Below are 14,616 nucleotides of genomic sequence, written 5' to 3' on the forward strand. Positions count from 1 at the left end.
ATTTTGATAAATCTTTAAAAGTACACATATTACAGGAGCCTGCTACTGGGAACTGACTAAATTCACAAAGAAACAGTGTTTCAGTTCGTTAAAACATTGCTCTATTTTGAATAACAAGCTTATTACATGCGAATCCTATTGGGAACCTACAGAATTCACCATGATACTTAAATTCCGTTCTTTAAAATGTTGCTATATATTGAAAAGCACACTCATACAAGCATGTCCCATTGGGAACTCACTGAATTCGCCTAGAAATTTTGATTCCATTCGTGAAAATGTTTCTATATCCCGATCAGTCCAGTAATTACTACTGCGTCTTATTGGGATCTAATTGTATTCACAAAGTTACTGAGATTCGGGTTACCAAATTTTGATAAATCTTTATATATACACATATTATAAGAGCCTGCAACTGGGAACTAACTGAATTCACAAAGAAATAGTGTTTCAGTTCGTTAAAACGTTGCTCTACCTTGAATATCAAGCTTATACATGCGAATCCTAGTGGGAACCTACTGAATTCACCATGATACTTAGATTCCGTACCTTAAATGTTGCTATATATTGAAAATCACACTCATACAAGCTTTTCCCATTGGGAACTCACTGAATTCCCCTAGAAATTTTGATTCCATTCGTGACAATTTTTCTATATCCCGAAGAGTCCACTTATTACTACTACGGCCCATGGGGAATTAACTTAATTCACCAAGTTACTGAGATTGGGCTCACCAATATTGATAAATCATTAAAAGTATACAACTACAAGAGCCTGCTACTGGGAACTGACTGAATTCACAAAGAAACAGTGTTTCAGTTCGTTAAAACGTTGCTCTATCTTGAATAACAAGCTTATTACATGCAAATCCTATTGGGAACCTACTGAATTCACCATGATACTTAAATTCCGTTCTTTAAAATGTTGCTATATATTGAAAAGCACACTCATACAAGCATGTCCCATTGGGAACTCACTGAATTCGCCTAGAAATTTTGATTCCATTCGGGAAAATGTTTCTATATCCCGATCAGTCCAGTAATTACTACTGCGTCTTATTTGGATCTAATTGTATTCACAAAGTTACTGAGATTCGGGTTACCAAATTTTGATAAATCTTTATATATACACATATTATAAGAGCCTGCTACTGGGAACTAACTGAATTCACAAAGAAACAGTGTTTCAGGTCCTTAAAACGTTGCTCCATCTTGAATAACAAGATTATTACATGCGAATCCTATTGGGAACCTACTGAATTCACCATGATACTTAGATTCCGTTCCTTAAAATGTTGCTATATATATTGAAAAGCACACTCATACAAGCATGTCCCATTGGGAACTCACTGAATTCGCCTACAAATTTTGATTCCATTCGTAAAAATTTTTCTATATCCCGAACACCCCACTTATTACTAATGATTCCTATTGGGAACTAACTGAATTCACCAAGTTACTGACATTGGGCTCACCAATATTGATAAATCATTAAAAGTATACAATTACAAGAGCCTGCTACTGGGAACTGACTGAATTCACAAAGAAACAGTGTTTCAGTTCGTAAAACGTTGCTCTATCTTGAATAACAAGCTTATTACATGCAAATCCTATTGGGAACCTAATGAATTCACCAAGATACTTAAAATCCGTTCCATAAAACGTTGCTATATATGGAAAAGCACTCTAGTACAAGCATGTCCCATTGGGAACTCACTGATTTCGCCTAGAAATTTAGATTCCATTCGTGAAAATTTTTCTATATCCCGAACAGTCCACTTATTACTACTGCGTCCTATTGGGAACTAACTGAATTCACCAAGTTACTGAGATTCAGCTCACCAAATTTTGATAAATCTTTAAAAGTACACATATTACAAGATCCTGCTACTGGGAACTAACTGAATTCACAAAGAAACAGTGTTTCAGTTCGTTAAAACGTTGCTCTATCTTGAATAACAAGCTTATTACATGTGAATACTATTGGGAACCTACTGTATTCAGCATGATACTTAGATTCCATACCATAAAATGTTGCTCTATATTGAAAAGCACACTAGTACAAGCATGTCCCATTGGGAACTAAATGATTTCGCCTAGAAATTTTTATTCCATTCGTGAAAATTTTTCTATATCCTGAACAGTCCACTTATTACTACTGCGGCCTGTTGGAAACTAACCGAATTCACCAAGTTACTGAGATCCGGCTAACCAAATTTTGATAAATCTTTAAAAGTACACATATTACAAGAGCCTGCTACTGGGAACTAACAGAATTCACAAAGATACAGTGTTTCAGTTCATTAGAACGTTGCTCTATCTTGAATAACAAGCTTATTACATGCAAATCCTATTGGGAACCTACTGTATTCACCATGATACTTAGATTCCGTTCCTTAAAATGTTGATATATATTGAAAAGCACACTCATACAAGCATGTCCCATTGGGAACTCACTGAATTCGCCTAGAAATTTTGATTCCATTCGTGAAAATGTTTCTATATCCCGATCAGTCCAGTAATTACTACTGTGTCTTATTGGGATCTAATTGTATTCACAAAGTTACTGAGATTCGGGTTACCAAATTTTGATAAATCTTTATATGTACACATATTATAAGAGCCTGCTACTGGGAACTAACTGAATTCACAAAGAAACAGTGTTTCAGGTCCTTAAACGTTGCTCCATCTTGAATAACAAGATTAATACATGCGAATCCTATTGGGAACCTACTGAATTCACCATGATACTTAGATTCCGTTCCTTAAATGTTGCTATATATTGAAAATCACACTCATACAAGCATTTACCATTGGGAACTCACTGAATTCCCCTAGAAATTTTGATTCCATTCGTGACAATTTTTCTATATCCCGAAGAGTCCACTTATTACTACTGAGGCCTATTGGGAACTAACCGAATTCACTTAGTTACTGAGATTCGGCTCACCAAATTTTGATAAATCTTTAAAAGTATACATATTACTAGAGCTTCCTACTGGGAACTAACTGAAGTCACAAAGAAACTGTGTTTCAGTTCGTTAAAACGTTTCTCTATCTTGAATAACAAGCTAATGATATGCGAATCCTCTTGGGAACCTACTGAATTCTCCATGATACTTAGATTCCGTTCCTTAAATGTTGCTATATATTGAAAATCACACTCATACAAGCATTTACCATTGGGAACTCACTGAATTCCCCTAGAAATTTTGATTCCATTCGTGACAATTTTTCTATATCCCGAAGACTCCACTTATTACTACTGAGGCCTATTGGGAACTAACCGAATTTACTTAGTTACTGAGATTCGGCTCACCAAATTTTGATAAAACTTAAAAGTATACATATTACTACAACTTCCTACTGGGAACTAACTGAATTCAGAAATAAACTGTGTTTCAGTTTGTTAAAACATTGCTCTATCTTGAATAACAAACTTATGATATGCGAAACCTATTGGGAACCTATTGAATTCACCGTGATTCTTACATTCCGTTCCTTAAAATGTTGCTATATATTGAAAAGCACACTCATACAAGCATGGCCCATTGGGAACTCACTGAATTCGCCTAGAAATTTTGATTCAATTCGTGAAAATTTTTCTATATACCGAACAGTCCACTTATTACTACTGCGGCCTATGGGGAATTAACTTAATTCACCAAGTTACTGAGATTGGGCTAACCAATATTGATAAATCATCAAAAGTATACAATTACAAGAGCCTGCTACTGGGAACTGACTGAATTCACAAAGAAACAGTGTTTCAGTTCTTTAAAACGTTGCTCTATCTTGAATCACAAGCTTATTACATGCAAATCCTATTGGGAAACTAATTTTTCACCATGATACTTAAAATCCGTTCCATAAAACTTTGCTATATATTGAAAGGCACACTCATACAAGCATGTCCCATTGGGAACTCACTGAATTCGCCTAGAAATTTTGATTCCATTCGTGAAAATTTTTCTATATCCCGAACAGTCCACTTATTACTACTGCGGCCTATTGGGAACTAACTGAATTCACCAAGTTACTGAGATTCGGCCCACCAAATTTTGATAAATCCTTAAAAGCACACATATACAAGAGCCTGCTACTGGGAACTGACTGAATTCACAAAGAAACAGTGTTTCAGTTCTTTAAAACGTTGCTCTATCTTGACAAACAAGCTTTTTACATGTAAATCCTATTGGGAACCTACTGAATTCACCATGATACTTAAATTCCGTTCCTTAAAATGTTGCTATATATTGAAAAGCACACTCATACAAGCATGTCCCCTTGGGAACTCATTGAATTCGCCTAGAAATTTTGATTCCATTCGTGAAAACATATCTATATCCCGAACAGTCCACTTTTTACTACTGCGGCCTATTGGAACTAACTGAATTCACCAAGTTACTGAGATTCGGCTCACCAAATTTTGTTAAATCTTTAAAAGTACACATATTACAAGAGCCTGCTACTGGGAACTAAATGAATTCACAAAGAACAGTGTTTCAGTTCGTTAAAACGTTGCTCTATCTTGAATAACAAGCTTATTACATGTGAATCCTATTGGGAACCTACTGTATTCACCATGATACTTAGATTCCGTTCCGTAAAATGTTGCTATATATTGAAAAGCACACTCATACAAGCATGTCCCATTGGGAACTTACTGAATTCGCCTAGAAATTTTGATTCCATTCGTGAAAATTTTCTATATCCCGAAGAGTCCACTAATTACTACTGCGGCTTATTGGGAACTAATTTTATTCACAAAATTACTGGGATTCGGGTTACCAAATTTTGATAAATCCTTAAAAGCACACAATTACAAGAGCCTGCTACTGGGAACTGACTGAATTCACAAAGAAACAGTGTTTCAGTTCTTTAAAACGTTGCTCTATCTTGAATAACAAGCTTATTACATGTAAATCCTATTGGGAACCTACTGAATTCACCATGATACTTAAAGTCCGTTCCTTAAAATGTTGCTATATATTGAAAAGCACACTCATACAAGCATGTCCCCTTGGGAACTCATTGAATTCGCGTAGAAATTTTGATTCCATTCGTGAAAACTTTTCTATATCCCGAACAGTCCACTTTTTACTACTGCGGCCTATAAGAACTAACTGAATTCACCAAGTTACTGAGATTCGGTTCACCAAATTTTGTTAAATCTTTAAAAGTACACATATTACAAGAGCCTGCTACTGGGAACTAAATGAATTCACAAAGAAACAGTGTTTCAGTTCGTTAAAACGTTGCTCTATCTTGAATAACAAGCTTATTACATGTGAATCCTATTGGGAACCTACTGTATTCACAATGATACTTAGATTCCGTTCCGTAAAATGTTGCTAGATATTGAAAAGCACACTCATACAAGCATGTCCCATTGGGAACTTACTGAATTCGCCTAGAAATTTTGATTCCATTCGTGAAAATTTTCTATATCCCGAAGAGTCCACTAATTACTACTGCGGATTATTGGGAACTAATTTTATTCACAAAATTACTGAGATTCGGGTTACCAAATTTTGATAACTCTTTAAAAGTACACATATTACAAGAGCCTGCTACTGTGAACTAACTGTATTCACAAAGAAATAGTGTTTCAGTTCGTTAAAACGTTGCTCTACCTTGAATATCAAGCTTATACATGCGAATACTATTGGGAACCTACTGAATTCACCATGATACTTAGATTCTTTTCCTTAAATGTTGCTATATATAGAAACTCACACTCATACAAGCTTTTACCATTGGGAAATCACTGAATTCTGCTAGAAATTTTGATTCCATTCGTGACAATTTTTCTATATCCGGAAGAGTCCGCTTATTGCTACTGAGGCTCATTGGGAACTCACCGAATTCACTTAGTTACTGAGATTCGGCTCTCAAAAATTTTGATAAATCTTTAAAAGTATACGTATTACTAGAGCTTCCTACTGGGAACTAACTGAATTCACAAAGAAACTGTGATTCAGTTCGTGAAAACGTTGCTCTATCTTGAATAACAAGCTTATTATATGCGAAACCTATTGGGAACCTACAGAATTCACCATGATTCTTAGATTCCGTTCCTTAAAATGTTGCTATATATTGAAAAACACACTCATACAAGCATGTCCCATTGGGAGTTCACTGAATTTGCCTAGAAATTTTGATTCAATTCGTGAAAATTTTTCTATTCCAGAACAGTCAACTTATTACTACTGCGGTCTATTGGGAATTAAATGAATTCACCAAGTTATTGAGATTGAGCTCAACAAATTTTGATAAATCTTTAAAAGTACACATATTACAGGAGCCTGCTACTGGGAACTGACTAAATTCACAAAGAAACAGTGTTTCAGTTCGTTAAAACATTGCTCTATTTTGAATAACAAGCTTATTACATGCAAATCCTATTGGGAACCTACTGAATTCACCATGATACTTAGATTCCGTTCCTTAAAATGTTGCTATATATATTGAAAAGCACACTCATACAAGCATGTCCCATTGGGAACTCACTGAATTCGCCTAGAAATTTTGATTACATTCGTAAAAATTTTTCTATATCCCGAAGAGTCCACTTATTACTAATGAGGCCTATTGGGAACTAACTTAATTCACCAAGTTACTGAGATTCGGCTCCCCCAATTTTGATAAATCCTTAAAAGTACACTTATTACAAGAGCCTGCCTCTGGGAACTAACTGAATTCACAAAGAAATAGTGTTTCAGTTCGTTAAAACGTTGCTCTACCTTGTATATCAAGCTTATTATATGCGAATCCTATTGGGAACCTACTGAATTCACCATGATACTTAGATTCTGTTCCTTAAATGTTGCTATATATTGAAAATCACACTCATACAAGCATTTCCCTTTGGGAACTCACTGAATTCCCCTAGAAATTTTGATACCATTCGTGACAATTTTTCTATATCCCGAAGAGTCCACTTATTACTACTGAGGCCTATTGGGAACTAACCGAATTCACTTAGTTACTGAGATTCGGCTCACCAAATTTTGAAAAAACTTAAAAGTATACATATTACTAGAACTTCCTACTGGGAAATAACTGAATTCACAAAGAAACTGTGTTTCAGTTCGTTAAAACGTTGCTCTATTTTGAATAACAAGCTTATTACATGCAAATCCTATTGGGAACCTACTGAATTCACCATGATACTTAAATTCCGTTCCTTAAAATGTTGCTATATATTGAAAAGCACACTCACACAAGCATGTCCCCTTGGGAACTCATTGAATTCGCCTAGAAATTTTGATTCCATTCGTGAAAACGTTTCTATATCCCGAACACTCCACTTTTTACTACTGCGGCCTATAGGAACTAACTGAATTCACCAAGTTACTGAGATTCTGCTCACCAAATTTTGTTAAATCTTTAAAAGTACACATATTACAAGAGCCTGCTACTGGGAACTAAATGAATTCACAAATAAACAGTGTTTCAGTTCGTTAAAATGTTGCTCATTTTGAATAACAAGCTTATTACATGCAAATCCTATTGGGAACCTACTGAATTCACCATGATACTTAAATTCCGTTCCTTAAAATGTTGCTATATATTGAAAAGCACAATCATACAAGCATGTCCCCTTGAGAACTCATTGAATTCGCCTAGAAATTTTGATTCCATTCGTGAAAACATTTCTATATCCCGAACAGTCCACTTTTTACTACTGCGGCCTATTGGAACTAACTGAATTCACCAAGTTACTGAGATTCGGCTCACCAAATTTTGTTAAATCTTTAAAAGTACACATATTACAAGAGCCTCCTACTGGGAACTAAATGAATTCACAAATAAACAGTGTTTCAGTTCGTTAAAACGTTGCTCTATCTTGAATAACAAGCTTATTACAGGTGAATCCTATTGGGAACCTACTGTATTCACCATGATACTTAGATTCCGTTCCGTAAAATGTTGCTATATATGGAAAAGCACACTAGTACAAGCATGTCCCATTGGGAACTCACTGAATTTGCCTAGATATTTTGATTCCATTAGTGAAAATTTTTCTATATCCCGAAAAGTCTACTTATTACTACTGCGGCCTACTGGGATCTAATTGTATTCACAAAGTTACTGAGATTCAGCTCACCAAATTTTGAAAAATCTTTAAAAGTACACATATTACAAGAGCCTGCTACTGGGAACTAACTGAATTCACAAAGAAACAGTGTTTCAGTTCGTTAAAACTTTGCTGTATCTTGAATAACAAGCTTATTACATGCAAATCCTATTGGGAACCTAATGAATTCACTACGATACTTAAAATCCGTTCCATAAAACGTTGCTATATATGGAAAAGCACACTAGTACAAGCATGTCCCATTGGGAACTCACTGATTTCGCCTAGAAATTTAGATTCCATTCGTGAAAATTTTTCTATATCCCGAAGAGTCCACTTATAACTACTGCGGAATTTTGGGAACTAACTGAATTCAGCAAGTTACTGAGATTCGGCTCACAAAATTTTGATAAATCTTTAAAAGCACACAATTACAAGAGCCTGCTACTGGGACCTGAGTGAATTCACAAAGAAACAGTGTTTCAGTTCGTTAAAACGTTGCTCTATCTTGAATAACAAGCTTATTACATGCAAATCCTATTGGGAACCTACTGTATTCATCATGATACTTAGATTCCTTTCCTTAAAATGTTGCTATATATTGAAAAGCACACTCGTACAATCATGTCCCATTGGGAACTCACTGAATTCGCCTAGAAATTTTGATTCCATTCATGAAAATTTTCTATATCTCGAACAGTCCACTTATTACTACTGCGGCATGGTGGGAACTAACTGAATTCACCAAGTTACTGAGATTGGGCTCACCAAAATTTGATAAATATTTAAAAGTATACATATTACAAGAGCCTACTACTGGGAAATAACTGAATTCACAAAGAAACAGTGTTTCAGTTCGTGAAAACGTTGCTCTATCTTTAATAACAAGCTTATTACATGCGAATCCTATTGGGAACCTACTGAATTCACCATGATACTTAAATTCCGTTCCTTAAAATGTTGCTATATATTGAAAAGCACACTCATACAAGCAGGTCCCATTGGGAACTCACTGAATTCGCCTAGAAATTTTGATTCCATTCGTGAAAATTTTGCTATATCCCGAACAGTTCACTAATTACTACTGTGGCTTATTGGGATGTAATTGCATTCATAATGTGACTGGGATTCGGGGCACCAAATTTTGATAAATCTTTAAAGTACACATATTATAAGAGCCTGCTACTGGGAACTAACTGAATTCACAAAGAAACAGTGTTTCAGTTCCTTAAAACATTGCTCCATCTTGAATAACAAGCTTATTACATGCGAATCCTATTGGGAACCTACTGAATACACCATGGTACTTAGATTCCATTCCTTAAAATGTTGCTATATATATTGAAAAGCACACTCATAAAAGCATATCCTATTTTGAACTCACTGAATTTGCCTAGAACTTTTGATTCCATTCTAGAAAATTTTTCTATACCCAGAACCGTCCACTTATTACTAATGAGGCCTATTGGGAACTAACTGAATTCACCAAGTTACTGAGATTCGGATCAACAAATTTGATAAATCCTTAAAAGTACACATATTACAAGAGCCTGCTACTGGGAACTAACTGAATTCACAAAGAAACAGTGTTTCAGTTCGTTAAAACTTTGCTCTAACTTGAATATCAAGCTTAGACACGCGAACCTAATGGGAACCTACTGAATTCACCATGATACTTAGATTCCGTTCCTTAAATGTTGCTATATATTGAAAATCACACTCATACAAGCATGTCCCATTGGGAACTCACTGAATTCCCCCTAGAAATTTTGATTCCATTCGTGAAAATTTTTCTATATCCAGAACAGTCCACTTATTACTACTGAGGCCTATTGGGAACTAACCGAATACAACAAGTTACTGAGTTTCGGCTAACCAAATTTTGATAAATCTTTAAAAGTATACATATTACTAGCCTTACTACTGGGAACTAACTGAATTCACAAAGAAACTGTGTTTCAGTTCGTTAAAATGTTGCTCTATCTTGAATAACAAGCTTATTATATGCGAATCCTATTGGGAACCTACTGAATTCACCATGATACTTAGATTCCGTTCCTTAAAATGTTGCTATATATTGAAAAGCACACTCATACAAGCAAGTCCCATTGGGAACTCACTGAATTCGCCTAGAAATTGTGATTCAATTCGTGAAAATTTTTCTATATCCCGAACTGTCCACTTATTACCTCTGCGGCCTATTGGGAATTAACTGAATTCACCAAGTTACTGAGATTGGGCTCACCAAATTTTGAAAACTCTTTAAAAGTACACATATTACAAGACCCTCCTACTGAGAACTAACTGAATTCACAAAGATACAGTGTTTCAATTCGTTTGAACGTTGCTCTATCTTGAATAAGAAGCTTATTACATTCGAATCCTATTGGGAACCTACTGAATTCACCATGATACTTAGATTCCGTTCCTTAAAATGTTGCTATATATTGAAAAGCACACTCATACAAGCATGTCCCATTGGGAACTCACTGAATTCGCCTAGAAATTTTGATTCCATTCGTTAAAATTTTTCTATATCCCGAACAGTCCACTTATTACTACTGCGGCTTATTGGGATCTAATTGTATTCACAAATTTACTGAGATTTTGGTTACCAAATTTTGATACATCTTTAAAAGTACACATATTATAAGAGCCTGCTACTGGGAACTAACTGAATTCACAATGAAACAGTGTTTCAGTTCTTTAAAACGTTGCTCCATCTTGAATAACAAGATTATTACATGCGAATCCTATTGGGAACCTACTGAATTCACCATGATACTTAGATTCCGTTCCTTAAATGTTGCTATATAATGAAAATCACACTCATACAAGCATTTGCCATTGGGAACTCACTGAATTCCCCTAGAAATTTTGATTAAATTCGTGACAATTTTTCTATATCCCGAACAGTCCACTTATTACTTCTGAGGCCTATTGGGAACTAACCGAATTCACTTAGTTACTGAGATTCGGGTCACCAAATTTTGATAAATCTTTAAAAGTATACATATTAGTAGAGCTTACTACTAGGAACTAACTGAGGTCACAAAGAAACTGTGTTTCAGTTCGTTAAAACGTTGCTCTACCTTGAATATCAAGCTTATACATGCGAATCCTATTTTCACGAATGGAGTCAAAATTTCTAGGCGAATTCGGTGAGTTCCCAATGGGACATGCTTGTATGAGTGTGCTTTTCAATATATATAGCAACATTTTAAGTAACGTAATCTAAGTATCATGGTGATTTCAGTAGGTTCTTAATAGGATTCGCTGTAATAGCTTGTTATTCAAGATGGAGCAACGTTTTAAGGAAGTGAAACACTGTTTCTTTGTGAATTCAGTTAGTTCCCAGTAGCAGGCTTTTGTAATATGTGTACTTTTAAAGATTTATCAAAATTTGTTAACCCGAATCTCAGTAACTTTGTGAATACAATTAGATCCCAATAAGCCGCAGTAGTAATTAGTGGACTGTTCGGGATATAGGAAAATTTTCACGAATGGAATAAAAATTTCTAGGTGAATTCAGTGGGTTCCCAATGGTACATGCTTTTATGAGTGTGCTTTTCAAAATATAGCAACATTTTAAGGAACGGAATCTAAGTATCATGGTGAATTCAGTAGGTTCCCAATTGGATTCGCATGTAATAAGCTTGTTATTCAAGATAGAGCAACGTTTTAACGAACTGAAACACTGTTTCTTTGTGAATTCAGTTTGATCCCAGTAGCAGGCTCTTGTAATATGTGTACTTTTAAAGATTTATCAAAATTTGGTGAGTCGGATCTCAGTAACTTGGTGAATTCGGTTATTTCCCACCAGGCCGCAGTAGTAATAAGTGGACTTTTCGGGATATAGAATATTTTCACGAATGGAATCAAAATTTCTAGGCGAATTCAGTGAGTTCTCAATGGGACAGGCTTGTATGAGTGTGATTTTCAATATATAGCAACATTATACGGAACGGAATCTAAGTATCATGGTGAATACAGTAGGTTCCCAATAGGATTCGCATGTAATAAGCTTGTTATTCAAGATAGAGCAACGTTTTAAGGAACTGAAACACTGTTTCTTTGTGAATTCAGTAAGTTCCCAGTATCAGTCTCCTGTAATTGTGTACTTTTAAACATTTATCAAAATTTGGTTAGCCGAATCTCAGTAACTTGGTGAATTCGGTTAGTTCCCACTAGGCCGCAGTAGTAATAAGTGTACTGTTGGGGATATAGAAAAATTTTCACGAATGGAATCAAAATTTCTAGGCGAATTCCGTGAGTTCTCAATGGGACATGCATGTATGAGCGTGCTTTTCAATATATAGCAACATTTTAAGGAACGGAATCTAATTATATTGTTGAATTCAATAGGTTCCCATTTGGATTCACATTTATAAGCTCGTAATTGAACAGGTAGCAACGTTTTAATGAACTGAAACACTGTTTCTATGTGAATTCAGTTAGTTCCCTGTAGCAGGCTCTTGTAATATGTGTACTTTTAAAGATTTATCAAAATTTGGTGAGCCGAATCTCAGTAACTTGGTGAATTCAGTTAGTTCCAAATAGGCCGCAGTAGTAATAAGTGGACTGCTCGGATTTAGAACACTTTTCACGAATGGAATCAAAATTTCTTGGTGAATTCAGTGAGTTCCCAAAGGGACATGCTTGTATGAGTGGGCTTTTCAATATATAGCAACATTTTACGGAACGTAATGTAAGTATCATGGTGAATTCAGTAGGTTCCAAATAGGACTCGCATGTAATAAGCTAGTTCTTCAAGATAGAGCAACGTTTTAACGAACTGAAACACTGTTTCTTTTTGAATTCAGTTAGTTGCCAGTAGCAGGCTCTTGTAATATGTATACTTTTAAAGATTTATCAAAATTTGGTGAGCCCAATCTCAGAACTTGGTGAATTCACTTAGTTCGCAATAGGCCGCAGTAGTAATAAGTGGACTCTTTGGGATATAGAAAAATTTTGAGGAATGGAATCAAAATTTCTAGGCGAATTCAGGGAGTTCCCAATGGGACATGCTTGTATGAGTGTGCTTTTCAATATATAGCAAAAATTTAAGGAACAGAATCTCAGTAACATGGGAAATTCAGTAGTTTCCCAATAGGATTCGCATATAATAAGCTAGTTATTCAAGATGGAGCAACGTTTTAAGGAACTGAAACACTCTTTCTTTGTAAATTCAGTTAGTTCCCATTAGCAGGCTCTTATAATATGTGTACTTTTAAAGATTTATCAAAATTTGGTGCCCCGAATCTCAGTAACTTTGTGAATGCAATTACATCCCAATAAGCCGCAGTACTAATTAGTGGACTGTTCGGAATATAGAAAAATTTTCACGAATGGAATCAAAATTTCTAGTCGAAATCATTGAGTTCCCAATGGGACATGCTTCTATGAGTGTGCTTTTCAATGTATAGCACCATTATACGGAACGGAATCTAAGTATCATGGTGAATACTGTAGGTTCCCAATAGGATTCACATGTATTAAGCTTGTTATTCAAGATAGAGCAACATTTTAACGAACTGAAACACTGTTTCTTTGTGAATTCAGTTAGTTCCCAGTAGCAGGCAATTGTAATATGTGTACTTTTAAAGATTTATCAAAATTCGGTGAGCCGAATCTCAGTACCTTGGTGAATTCAGTTAGTTCCCAAAAGGCCGCAGCAGTAATAAGTGGACCATTCGGGATATAGAAAAATTTTCACGAATGTATTCAAAATTTCTAGGTGAAATCAGTGAGCTCCCAATGGGACATTCTTGTATGAGTGTGCTTTTCAATATATAGCAGCATTTTTCGGAACGGAATCTAAGTATCATGGTGAATACAGTAGGTTCCCAATAGGATTCGCATGAATAAGCGTGTTATTCAAGATAGTGCAACGTTTTAACGAACTGAAACTCTGTTTCTTTGTGAATTCAGTTAAATCCCAGTAGCAGGCTCCTGTAATTGTTTACTTTTAAACATTTATCAAAATTTTGTAAGCCAAATCACAGTAACTTGGTGAATTCGGTTAGTTCCCACTAGGCCGCAGTACTAATAAGTGGACTGTTGGGGATATAGAAAAATTTTCACGAATGGAATCAAAATTTCTAGGCGAATTCCGTGAATTCATAATGGGACATGACTATGAGTGTTCTTTTCAATATATAGCAACATTTTAAGGAACGGAATCTAAGTATAATTGTGAATTCAGTAGGTTCCCATTTGGATTCGCATTTATAAGCTCGTAATTGAAGAGGTCGCAACGTTTTAATGAACTGAAACACTGTTTCTATGTGAATTCAGTTAGTTCCCTGTAGCAGGCTCTTGTAATATGTGTACATTTAAAGATTTATCAAAATTTGGTGAGCCGAATCTCAGTAACTTGGTGAATTCAGTTAGTTCCAAATAGGCCGCAGTAGTAATAAGTGGACTGTTCGGCATATAGAACACTTTTCACGAATGGAATCAAAATTTCTAGGTGAATTCAGTGAGTTCCCAAAGGGACATGCTTGTATGAGTGGGCTTTTCAATATATAGCA

This window comes from Rattus norvegicus, chromosome 6 (assembly GCF_036323735.1).
Source record: "Rattus norvegicus strain BN/NHsdMcwi chromosome 6, GRCr8, whole genome shotgun sequence".
NCBI classification, from domain to species: domain Eukaryota; kingdom Metazoa; phylum Chordata; class Mammalia; order Rodentia; family Muridae; genus Rattus; species Rattus norvegicus.